The 13760-nt window shown below is 36.5% G+C and overlaps 1 protein-coding gene across 1 annotated transcript in view; it reads right to left on the bottom strand.

The window, feature by feature from the left end:
* The window catches only part of mora (cysteine and histidine rich domain containing protein), a 316465-nt gene extending 303136 nt beyond the window's left edge, over positions 1-13329 (bottom strand). Inside the window, exon 1 of the mRNA XM_090396942.1 lies at positions 13194-13329. The gene's annotated coding sequence lies outside the window, so the exon portion shown is untranslated. The remainder of the gene's footprint in view (positions 1-13193) is intronic.
* Positions 13330-13760: the final 431 nt, after the last annotated feature.

Here is a 13760-nt window from a genome sequence, read left to right as displayed (position 1 = left end):
AACCGAGTTAATGATCATTCTTTCATATATATATACACATACACACACCATATTTGCCAGTGTATAAGACGCACCAGCCTATAAGACAAACCCCCTTTCTTTGTACACATTTTTTAGGAAAAAAAACTTTATTACTGAATATTATAATGAATTTACAGTATTTCAAATATACAGAAATAAGTAGGTCTACTTTCAACAAATAACTAATCTAACTAGGAAAGAGTATCCACCTTTTAATCTTCGTCAAAACCCAGAAATTCATCTCCAGAGCTAAATGAAAAGACATTTGAAACCTCTTCTAAATCAGAATCTGAGTCCTCATACAACAAATTGAACTCTGTACCATCCAGTGCATTACTAATGCCACACTTTTTAAATGATTTAACCACTGTCTCAGTTTTCACAGCATCGCATGAAACTTTGACTCACTCACAAACTTGCGAAATGCCAGGCCTCTTTCTTCTTCCTGATGGTGTAATCTCAAAATCTGAAGACTGCATCCAGCTGTTCCACTACTCCATAAATCCCTTAAATGGTTTATTAATACAGACATCTAAAGGTTGAAGCTGACTAGCTTCAACCTTTAGATGTCTTTTTCAATTCCTTGAGTTTATTTTTAACATCTGTTCTGTGAGAATGAAACTTAACCCATACTAGCAGGGAAGCCTTCTTCAAGTCCGCCAGGACACCTAGACCAAATTTTATCTATCCATAACTTCATTCCTCCTCCATCCATCCACCCTTAGCGTGAACATGTACAAACACTCCTTTAAGCAGTTTTTCTATGGGTAGTGTCTTCCTTTTGAAAATCGATAGTGGCGGCAATTTTGTACCATCAGCACAGCAGGATAAAACAACTGTGTAGTGATGTTTTTTTTTTTTTTTTTTTTTTGAATATATAGTTTTTTTTTAAGGGCAGATGAAAAGTCAGCGGAACCTCGTCCATGTTTCCTATTTGCACAAATTCAAAATTTTCTCGTTTTCTTGTGTTAATGATGAATCGATGAAATTCAATAATTTTTTCTTCATATTCAGCTGCCATTTTTTGTGATTTTTTTGTTTTAGTCAGCATACATAGCTGATTTCTCTTCATTAATCTTGAACACCATGATGTTGATCCAGTAAATTTGGTGATCCCTCTGTTAGTGGCTATCGCTTTCGCTTGATGAATAATCAATTTTGTAGACACTGAAAGCCCTGCTTTTCTGTGGTCTAAAATCCAAGTATTCAGTTCTGCCTGAAGTTCTGGCCATTTTGCAGTTCCACTTCGTATGTTATGTTTACTGTGAGTTGCTTTTTTTTAGATCCTTTTCCTGATTCTGCCAAGTTCTTATCATTTTCTCAGTTGGGGGTGTCCCGGATGTCTCTCTGCAGCCCTCTTTCCATGTTCTTTAGCATGTAACAATGCCAACGTTTTTCAGCCATAATTTGCCGAGAAAATTTCACGCCAGAAATTTATCACCATTCACAACAACTGCGACAACAATTGGAAAGTTTAAACAAACTTTCTAAACACACAGCTGTGATCGTCAATGACGGCGCATGCACATCCACTGAACTCTACGTAACTGGAATGCTCTTATACACCACAAGGAAGCAAGAAAGAAATTGCATAACTCAGAACAGAGAAAATTTCCAGAAATGAAAGTAATAAAAAACTGAGTATCGACATATAAGACGCATCCTATTTTTCATACTTATTTTCAAAGAAAAAAAGTGTGTCTTATACGCTGCCAAATACGGTGTGGGTGGGTGGGTGTGTGACTATTAACTCTGAGGTTGGATATGTTTATTTTATATATATACATATAGAAAGCATTTTACCTTGGGTATAATAAACAAGTGTTGCAAGTCTAGCTGACCCTACATGTGTAGGGTCAGCTAGACTTGCAACACTTGCAGGCACAAACTTTACTTGTTTGTCTGTTTGCTTACTTGGGAAATGGAGTAAAACCAGATTTAAAATAGCTTGGTATCTTTAACACACACACACATATATATATATATATATATATATATATATATATATACAGGGTGTTCGGGATAAATTTGACATATTTATAATTAATTATATTTTTCCGTAAGTTACATGTATTAACACACACTTCTCTTCATTTAAAAGTTTGGACCCTTCTTCATTCATATACAAGATGTCAGAAAGGATGGATAGCTGGAACCCACCTGAATCATGGAAGAGAATAACTTGTATCATGATGATTCGTGCCCGCCATCAAAATAAGGATATTACGACTGCTGCCCAATGCTCCCTGAATACAGTAAAAACAATCAGGCATGAACTAGAGACTTGCAATGGTGACTACGAGGATGTAGCAAGAAGAAAGATCCCTAGCAGACGATCTGATTGCGTTCGTACAGCAGAATTCCTCGCAAATCTGCAGGAACAGGTGTTGAAGAACCCTGGCATTGGAATTCGGGCTTTGTTCGTGGAGTTGCTAACTGTAGTCAAGCCCTGGATAACAAGGGTAGCCAATGGTAGGCCGTATGTATGGCAGCAGGATTCGGCCCCTTGCCACACCTCTGGGAAAAGTCAAAAATGGTTGTCTGAAAATTTCTACGACTTCACCAGTCCAAATGTTTGGCCTCCAAACTCCCCAGACCTTAACCCCATGGATTATTTTGTATGGGGCGCAGTTGAAAAAGACACCAATCGCACTTCCAGTAATACAAAAGCCCAGTTAATGGATAAAATTAAAACAGTTTTTGCGGCCCTTCCCAGGGAGACTGTAGCATCAGCTTGTTCGAGGTTCCGAAGCAGAATTGAAGCTGTGATCGATGCTAATGGTGGTTATTTTGAGTAAATCTTGTTGATAGTATTGTAATTAACTCTGCCTGTAATGTTTTTTTGTCAATTCATTAAATTTAATAGATACAAAGAAGATTTTCTTTTTCCTTACGAAACTGTCAAATTTATCCCGAACACCCTGTATATATATATATATATATATAGCTGTATAAAATTTCTCAAGATTTTAGCAACTTTTTTCTTAGGCCTCTCACCCAACAGCTAATACAGGGCATCCCTCATAGGACTTATGATATAGGTAGCAGAATAAGTCTAATTTTTTCACTTGTTTTGTGAATTTTTGTGTTTTTTTTTTGCAATTTTAATATTATTGTTTCTCTGGCTATGTCACAGAAACAGAGGAAATGTACGATGATCAATTAAAGGTTAGTCGATTGGTAGAGCCTCTGCTACTAATGGCTCGCGCAAAAAATTAAGCAAGTTTGGGCATGGTTAGTAGTTGAAAGGTGTTCAATCATTCAATGCTGTTGGCACACTCTTCATCAATGAGTCTTTGGATTCCCTGGAGGTGTCACATAATAATAATAATTAAACTTGTATTTAATTATTTTATGTGTTGTATTCAATCTATTAAACCGCATAAAAGTTCAAACCAGCACAGAAGTCTAAATAGCCAATGTCATTTTCAGAAACTAGAGATATCAAACTTAGTTGTCTGTTTAATGCAGATGATGTATTTCTAAAAGAAATACAAGAGCAAGTCTACAGATTCTTTAACTAAACTGAATAACAGCTGTAATAAACTGGTATGAAAATTAGTAATAAAAAGATCAAAACTATGACAAGTGGCAGAAACATAGAAAACTTCAAATGAACTGACAATGAAACACTTATAAGAACAGGTCAAATATTTCGACTATTTAGAACCAAATTTTTAATGAAAATGGCAAATTAAATTTGGATATAGGTAACAGAATAAGCAAAGCTGGTGTGGTGGGGAACCAGCTGAATAAATTTACATGGAATAAGAGGGCCATAATCGCAAATGACTTTATGCACAGGTTATGCGACGGTTTGGTATGGAGTGAATTTGATGAGCGAAAGGATTTGTACAAGATGGGCGGCTTACATTTGAATGGATTTGGTGTGCAAAGACTGGAAAAAGTGTTGCTGAGTGAAGTGACAGTGGATGTGAAAAATCAGAGAAACTAAAACTATTAAGGAGGGGAGGAAGTAGATATGCAGACATCAGTGAGAGTGTAAGAATGTTTATAATGTGCCTGACCCAGTACGAAGGACAAGAAATCAGAATGGGATAGATAGTATAACGCATCAAGATAGGGGGTGGGACAAGTGGACCTCTGCATTTCATGTATACTAATGCCAGGAGTATTAGGAACAAGAAGGAAGAATTTCTGGCCTTGGTTGGTCACCACAGGTTATTGGCATTAGTGAAACATGGCTGACAGAAAATAATTTAGTTAATGGGATAGAATGTGTAGGGTATAAAACACCCCCTGCCCCCATTTTATTCTCTCTGTCCCTCCTGAACAGAGAGAATAAAATGAGGGCAGGGGGTGTTATTGATGATAGCTGATGAACTGCAACCAAGGAGAATAGAAGTTGTATTGCATGATAGTGAAAAGAGCTCATTTGAGGCTATTTGGTGTGAGATTGAGACTAACGGAACAAAATGTACAGTTGGGTGCTGCTATAGACCAGGTGATGGAATAGATGGTGGAGATAATATGCATAGGCAAATTCATGAAATGGGTGGAAGGAGGGTAATTATTTTGGGGGATTTCAACTATGGTAGCATTAATTGGAAGGAGGAGAGGACACGTGAAGAAGGAACTGGATTTTATTCAATTACTGAGGGATAACTATCTGAGACAGCATGTAATTGGAAAATACTAGGGGTTCGAAAGTGCTTGACCTAGTAATAGCATCTGAGAATTTGACTGTAATGAATATGATGTCACCTATTGGTGAGAGTGATCATAGAGTCTTGACCTGGGAAATGGCTAAATGTGTGAAATTTTCGATTAAGACAGAGTACATGTGGAATTACTGTGCTGGCAAGTATGACATGCTTAGGAGATTGCTTGGTTCAGTGCCATTGCATGTAAAACTGCAAGGGCTGGATGTTGATAGATAATGTTGATAGATAGATGGATGTTGAACTATACCTAGAGTCCGAATAATAAATCAAGTAGGGGTTAAATGGATGAATAACACCATTAAACTTAGTTGCAAAAAAAAAAAAAAAGAAACAACTGTGGAAAGAATTTAAGGAGAAAGGTGACCTGCAGGCACATGAGCGGTATAAAACTCAGGCCAGAAGGGTAACGAGCGTGATGAGAAAAGCAAAAACGGACTATAAAAGAAAATTAGCCATGCAAGCTAAAAAGAATCCCACATAGTTCTTTCAATATGCTGCTAGTAAAAGAAAAACTGTACACGGCAGAATGATTTTAAGGAACGCCGATGGTAGGGAGGTCACTGAATCAGTCGCTACAGTGGAATGACGTTGAAGGAACCATTAGTTTATATGGGAATTGTGGTGAATGAAGTGGTGGTAAATAGTCTATTACAGAACCTTAATGTGAATACATCTGTGGGATTGGATGGTATATCAGCATGGATCTTATGTGAAGCAGCTAAAGAATTGTCAGTGCCCTTGACCTTATTGTTTAATCCGAGTCTCTGGTCTGGTTTAGTCCCAAAGGGGTGGAAAGATGGGAAAATAGTTCCACTGCATAAAGGAGGATCCAAGACTACTGTTACAAATTACCGACCGATCAGCATATCAGGAGTCGTTGTCAAGGTCTTGAAGAAAGTAGTCAAGGGAAAAATACAGGAATGGATTGATGAAAATGAGATGCTGTATGGGGGGGGACAGTATGGATTTGTGAAGGGTAGATCATGCCTCAGTAACTTGCTCAGGTTTTATAACACAGTGACGGCTGAACTTGGATAAGGGTAATGGGTTTACAGTGATTCTGCTGGACCTGGCTAAGGCCTTTGACAGGATACCACATAGAACTCTAATCCATAAACTGCAACATACAGGAATGGATATAGGGTTGGTGAGATGGATAGGAGGGTGGTTGATGGAGAGATACCAGAGAGTAGTTTACTCAGGAGTAGAGTACAAAAAACGGCCTGTGACTAGTGGTGTGCCGCAGGGTTCTGTTCTTGGACCACTGCTGTTTAATTTGTTCAATAACAATATAGGGAAGGGTCTGAGAGGAACGGTTCATTTGTTCGCTGATGATGCTAAGTTGGGTAGGTCAATAGTGAATGCAAAAGATGTCAAAATTTTGCATGATGATTTGGATAAATTGGAAGTCTGGGCTAAGGAGAATGGATGTCAATTTAATGTGGCAAAATATAAGGTTATGCATTTTGGGGTGAAAAGATTAGCAGCAGTATATCACACTGGTGGAACTGTACTCCAGGAGACTGATGAGGCCAGGGACTTGGGAGTGTTGGTGGATAGGAAGTTGAAGTTTAGGGGACACATCGCAAAAGTGGCTAAATCAGCTCATCAAATCACTTGAATGCTGAAGAATACTTTGACGAGCAGAAATAAGCAAGTTATTGTTCCTCTGTATCGAGCCTTGATAAGACCCCATCTTGATTACTGTGCCCAGATCTGGTCACCTAGGTTTCTTCTTCATGGAGATGAGGTTGAGAGGATCCTGAGGCGAGTGACTAAGATGATAGCAGGTCTGTGGAATGAACCTTATGAAAACAGGTTGAAGATTTGCAGAAATTAGTTGATAGGCAGAAAAGGGGAGATATGATTGAGACATTCAAATTGCTGATTCAGAGGATATTTTTGAGAACAGGGCTGGTGGTGGGAAGACTAGGAGACATCCATGAAAGCTGGGAAAGAGTGTGGTTAGTAAGGGTGTTAGAGCTGGGTTTTTTACTTTTAGAGTGGTGAATGAGCTGCCTGAGTCTGTTGTGGGTGCTATGACAGTGAATGAGTTCAAGGCAAAGTATGTTAGATACTCTGTGAATGTCAAATAGTTGTGATGGACATGATGTTTAGGGCCTCCCTCGATGAGTCCTTAGACTCAATAGTATTAATATAATAATAATAATAATAAAAAGAGAGTAATTAGCCAAAATGCTAAAGCAGTATTATACAAGACAGTGTTCAAACCAATATTAACTTTCAGATCTGAGAATTAGTTAAAAGACAACTGATGAAAGACTAAAGACCACAGATTACGAATGTACTGAAAAAAAAATAGGAGAGTGAAGCGATGGCAATAGCAAAATCATATCAGAAATGAAGATATTAAGAATTTAACACTGTTAACATCCAAGAATGAATGAGGTTGAGCCAATCTATATGGTCACTTAAACAGAATGGTAGAGGACATATTAGCAAATCAGGTATTTGACACCAAGATGAACAGGAAAAAGATGAAGACCAAGATCTTGGCAGACTGATGCAGTCAGAAGTGCTCTAAAAGACAGAAATACTGGAGTGCTGACTAGTGATAGACCAATTTGGAGGAAAATTGTTGATAGGAGATTAGTAATAATGTAAACATAACATATGCTACACCCCCTTTGAGGTTATATAGCAGGAATTTGATATAGCACACACAGAAACTACAAGGATTATGTAATTTTGTGCTAGTGAAGTAAATCAACTGGATGTAATAATTTAAGTACACTACTTAATATGATTTAAGTAAATCTATTATTCATGATAAAATTCATGGCACCACTACAGGATTCCAACTGTAATATGACTATCTTCATCTATAAAAAATGCAATCTATTTTGCTTTAGTATTAAAAGTTGGTAAAGAGCAACTTGTTCTCTGAATACATACAACATAACAGCACAGTGTGGTCATCACACCAATATGGCTTGCAAGACAATTGTGTGATTTTAACTGACAAAATCCACCAGACAGCAAAGAGTGTGGTATTGTGAACAGCAAGGTAGAAGGAAAAAAGATAACTTACTATATTTATTCTAAACAGAGTGGGTCTTGCCTAGGTTGATTTTATTGAGGGTGGAGAGTGCATTTAAGTTTAGTGTTTCAAGTATCTCTCTGAAATACTGTCTGTGTATATCGGTAGTCTCTAATCATGGCAGCTGCTGCCATACATCAGGTAGCATTATCATTCATTTCACTACCCATTTAATAGATTATTACATTCTGCACATCCTACAAGATTCTGTAGGATGTTGAGCTTGGGATATATGTGCGCATCCCAGGAATCAAAAAATGTAGCAGGTAGTGCACATCTGCCTAAAATATAGACAACGAAAAGAGTTGGGTGATCTAGATATCAATATACCTGGTTTTAGTAGCAGGTCAGAAACAAGTGAGTGGCATGTAAGAGACTAGAGTAGGGTAATTGAGGGTGAGCATGGTATGAGATATAACATCAGGTAGTGTGACTGAGAATTAGAAGATTTATTGGATGTTGCTAATTGTGTAAGTGAAAGTCAGCAACGGTAGACTTCACTATGCTTGGAGAGAAAAACAAGTACTGATAGAAGAAATAGAAGATATGAAAAATTAATTCAGGAGCACAAATGGAGAGATCTGAAAGGCTAACTGATGTGAGGCAAGTCAGTGAGAAAGTTATAGGAATAATAATAGAGAGAGAAAAGTTGAAAAAGTATAGGAGAAAATAATAGAGATGAGAGGCAGGCATGTAAGAAAACAACAGGGTAAGAGTGTCAGAAAAAAAAAAAAGAGAGAGACACAGATGAGTATGAAATGAAGACATCTGTGAGAGAGGAAGTATGGAGATTGAATGATCTGTGGTATGCAGAACAGAATGTTATGTGGGGTGAGAGAATGAGAAGTGCTTGCCTGGAGGAACAATAGCATAACTATGGCAATGAAGTGAGGCATCGATGAGATGACAGCGATGATTTGCACTGCTGTAAAGAATGATGATTGTCAATTTAATGTTGCAAACCTTAAGGCTATAGGAAATTGATGAGACTTAAGAATAATGATGAACAAAGAGTTGAAGTTCAGAGGGAATATTGCAAAAGTTGGTAAAATAGCTCGATGGATTACTTGCGTGTTTAAAAACTGACTAATGTGCACAAATTTGGTCACCTGGGTCTCTTGGGGATCAGGAGGTGGAAGAGAAGATTCAGAGATGAGTAAACAAGCTGGTGACAGGTTTGTGGAATGCTCCCTATGAGGATAAGTTGAAAGTGTGTGGTTATAAAGTGTAGTTAATATGCTAAAAAGAGGAGATATGAAAACTATTGAAGGGCTTTTATAAAATCACTGCAGAGGAAATTTTTCTATATATGACAAATAGAGAATTAGGAGTCATTCATGGAAGTTGTATAAGTGTGGCTCGTAAGGGTATGAGGACTAGATTTTTTGCATGGGGAGTAGTCAATGAGTGGAATGGATTGCCAGAATTAGTTTTGAGTGCCCTGACAGTGAATGAGTTTAAGGATAGGTATGATAGGTTTTGTGTGTATAAAAGTGTGGGTCTCGCACGATAAGTCTCCAAACTCCATGGAGATACCATATAATAAGAACATAAGTCCAGTGCTGTATGTCCAAGTACACTGTCATTAACAGTTAGTATCAAATTATGTGAAAGATTTCTTTTGTCTCTCTTCTTTTTCTCTCTGAGTGCGATAAAAATATAATCCAGAAACATTGTTTACAGAGATCAAACATAGTACTTTTATCACTTCAGATTCTTAAATATGCATGGGAGGTGCTGTCATACCAAACACTGAATTTATCTACTACATGAAGAATATTCAAACATCCAAGCTTATAGAGTCAAAGCCATAAGATATAGACTGGAAAGTGGAGATGCAATCAACACCTTCAAACAGCATGCCTTAAAATAGAGGTATGGAATTTTCAAACATTGGCAGGAGTGACAATTTCTTTTCTTTTGAGCCTGGAGTGCATATATATATATATATGAAAAAGCTAGCAACTATTCTAATCATTCTTCAAATCAAATTAATAGAATTCTGGTGTAAATTATTAGGAAACTTTATAAATTAGCAACATTTCTTCAAGAAATAATTTCACATTTTTTTGTCAGAGCTAAAATATGATGAACTTTATTATTAATGAGGAAACTAGATTAACATGTTGTTTAACTCATTAATACAGTTTCATTACTTTATTGAAGCTTTTGGGATTTTATGGTATAAAAACTCAATACTTCTGTAATATTCTTATATGTGTTAACTTGCTATCAAGTCACCATGTGATTAGTTGTAAAATTTCTAGTGCACTACAGTTTTACAGAAATCAACTCAGATGCTCTTATAGAATCACAGTTGAAGCAACTACCATTATTAGCCTTGCAAAAACTGTTTAGTCCACATGGTCCACCTGTTATACATTTCCATGTGTGGGGAAGTGATTAAGGAGAAAATGTAGCCTATTGATACGTTTCTTAAAGAGTAGGCGGTTGTACTCAACAGCATGGGAGAGATTGTTCCAGTGAAATGAAGGAAGCTGATGAGAAGTTAGTTCAGTAAGTTCAAAGCTGGACAGTGCATGGGTGTTGGCCAGTGGCTCTTCTAGTTCTTCTATGGTTAGAAAAAAGTGGAGGAATGGCAACAGCCAATTCAGAAGAGCAATGCCAATGAAAGTACTTATAGAACAGGCATAGTGTTAAAACAGAGCACATATGATAAAGTGACTGTTGGAAGTTTTTCCGTTTGGCTATACTATAAATTAAAGATGCCAAGAAATTATATTCTTGGTTTAATCCTTTATCCAAGTGTAAGCAAACAAAATTTGCACCTGAAGTAATTTCAGGACTGGGCAGCTCACATACAGAGGCTGTTGACTTCACATCACTTGCCTTAGTATCCCATAATGCAGAGTACTCTGATGCGTTGCCACAGTTGAATATTTATATTTTTGTAAAATTGCCGAAACTGGTATTACTCTCTTCGCATAATCCAACTGTGTAGAATAGTAAAACCTGTTTTTAAATCTTTTCATATATATTCCAAGTAAGATATCATTCCTCTCTGGTTATACTTTATAAATGTAAGCATGTTCGACCTACGAGTCCCACTGAAGACTTGATTCAAGCTCGTCAGTGTAAAAAATGCTTGCTTGCTACTGTCGTAAAGCCAACTGCCTTATCTATAGAATAGCACAATCGAAATGTATAATGTCATGCATTATGGGAAGGGTCACTATCCAGACTGGTTTCAACCTTTATTAAGTCTCATCAGTGGGAGCCAGCAATAATACCAAGGTTGAAGTAATGCAGAAGTCATATTTCCATACGAGTAGTCAAAAGGTGTCACCTTATTAAAATACTCTGGATTAGAGATAGACGTGAGCAAATGAGAGCACAGAACCCTGAGGCACTCCAGCATTGATGGGGAAATCTGATGAGAGGAAGCCATCAACCATGACACACACAATGAACAAGCAGTGAGGAAGTTGGCAGTCCAATCACACAAAGTGTGGAAGGGAAGCCATAAGATTATGGCTTGTTCAGAAGGCCTCAGTGCTAGACATGATCAAATGCCTTAGAAATATTGAGAGCGATAGCATGAGCTTCTCCAAATCTTTCCATGGCCTGAGTCTAAAGGTGGGTGAGATTATCTCGGAGGTTGACTGGAGAATGAGAATGTTGAGGATTGTCTGGCATTCTATATGGTAGAATGACTATTTGTATTAGGTCATGACTGGTGGCAAATGATTCACCCTTCCTTCCAACTCTTGAAAGCCATGAAAGTTTCAGCTAACTTCCAAACAGAATATTCTCCTAGATACTTGGTTTTAACCAAGCAACTCACAAAACCTTATTAGGAAAGTTAAGTAGTAGCAAATGGCTGATGATCTCCTATAGGTCTATAAATACTAGAAGATATGAACTTGCTACTGATGATCTTAGCATGCCATCTATTGATTTTCAAAAGTTAAGGTCAAAAAAAAAAAAAAAAAGAAAAGTTCTCTCTTACTCTCTTCAGGGAATTTTTGAAAAGACAGAGAATTTATTAGTATAGAACAGTGGTCTCCAAACTTTTTGCCGTGAGGGCCACATTGGGTGCTTCAGCACTGTTCAGCAGGCCATAGTAAAAAAAAAAACCTCTAGAACTGGATATGAGTTTTATTGAAAGCAGATAAAAACTGATTACAGAGTATGTTAGATTAAATTATGGTATATTAATGACAAAGAACACTATAAACAATTTCTCATATTTTTATCACAAATTATAATAAAGCCATTTATGTGAATGATGTAACTGGGTTTGTATTTTTAAAATCTTATTAAACTCAGGTTCAAATTTTGACGTGCTAATTACAAGTAGCGATTTCAAATGTTCATCAGATAAATTTGCCCTGTATAATGACTTGACATATTTCATTCGAGAAAAGTTTGTTCATAAAGATACGTTGTCCCAAAAATAGAGATAAATTTACAAGCAAATTTCTTAAAATTTACTTGTAAAATTCTGTAAAATTCACATTTTTTTTCTTTGTTAGTCCATTTTAACCGACCTTTTACAGTGAGAAAGATCGTAACTTGGATTACAGTTGCTTTTTGCTATTCGGGAATATATTTTGAACACAATTATAATTAATGCATTTGAAATCTATCAACACCCGGTGTTTTTTTTTTTTTTTTTTTTTTTGCGGATTCTTATTGAAAAATTGGTCCAATTGGCGGGCTGGATAAAATCATATCGCGGGCCGTAGTTTGGAGACCCCTGGTATAGAATAACTCACATGCGATGAAACATGTAATAAACAAGAGAACTGTAGGAACTTGTCTTAAGACAGTAACAAACATGAAGTGAGAGGTCAGGAGTTTCATTGATAAATCCAGTGATCATGTTTTAATAAAACCTTGAATGCACTAGAAAACAAAAAAAAACTATTTCATACAATAAATAAGCTTCGCTTTATGATAATGAGTCCACATGATCAGGGTGGAAATCTGGTTTTGTATTTACGCAGGAATTGTGCAATTCCTAATGAGGATATATAGTTTGCAAAAGTGGTAAGCAAAGAGGTGACCATACAAAGGAGAGAATCTGAGAATGTAAAGAATTTTTCGTGGTATGACGGGAGGAGAACTGGACAGGGCGATGGTAGCTCATTCATGAATCACAGGGAGCATACTGTCAACAGGCCTGTGAAGTGTTTCTTTCTCCCTCTCTCTCGAGAAGACTGGAGAATGAATGAACCATTAAGTGCGATTGATAAGTGAATGACGAAATGAGTTACGGCGTGATAAAATATTAACAGTACAAGAGTTTATCTCCGACGTCCAACGATTATTTTAGAATGCTCATAATAATTTGTGAAACTAAAATAACAATAATATATTTTTGACGTAATAAAATAATATATGAAACACGTATGAATTTAAAACAGGGGTAATAAACAGTCCACATATCCCAGAATACTCACCAAAAATTAATTTTACAGTAGCTAACCAAAAGGAACCAAATATAACAACAACAATACTAAAAATATACAATCTCTTTAACAGTTTTAACACTAACTCCAGAGTTCTCGATTTGCCGAGAACATGCTTTCCGTAAGTGCCACCTATGCCAAAATAAAAGTTTCCAAAATCACAAAACTATCATTTTACTAAAAGTTTTTATTCAAATACAGTATATAGCTAGGACTTTTTCAGAGACATTTTCAGAGAACAAATTTCTCTGAAAATGTCTCTTTTTCAGAGAAATTTGTTCAGGTTCTATTCATTCTGATAAAAAAAGAGAAGATATTTTGATTAAAGGATCCATGTGTCCATCAGAGACATAATATGCTTATATAAAATTGTAGGTTCAGTATAAATTGAAATCAGATCGCAATGTTTCACATAGCGTATCAATCATTTTAACAATTTCAGCAGAACATATGATGTAAAAAAGTCACAATCTCTCGAATGAGCATGAATTCTCAGAGTCCTAGGATGCAAAAATATTTCAAAGTAGAGGAACTATACTTCTTGTATTATTGATATTG

The sequence above is a fragment of the Typopeltis vanoorti genome, chromosome 8, assembly GCF_054136105.1.
Source record: "Typopeltis vanoorti isolate ZY-2024b chromosome 8, IOZ_Tvanoo_1.0, whole genome shotgun sequence".
NCBI lineage: Eukaryota > Metazoa > Arthropoda > Arachnida > Uropygi > Thelyphonidae > Typopeltis > Typopeltis vanoorti.
Note: the sequence above shows the minus strand (reverse complement) of the source record. Positions and strands in the feature narration are given on the sequence as shown.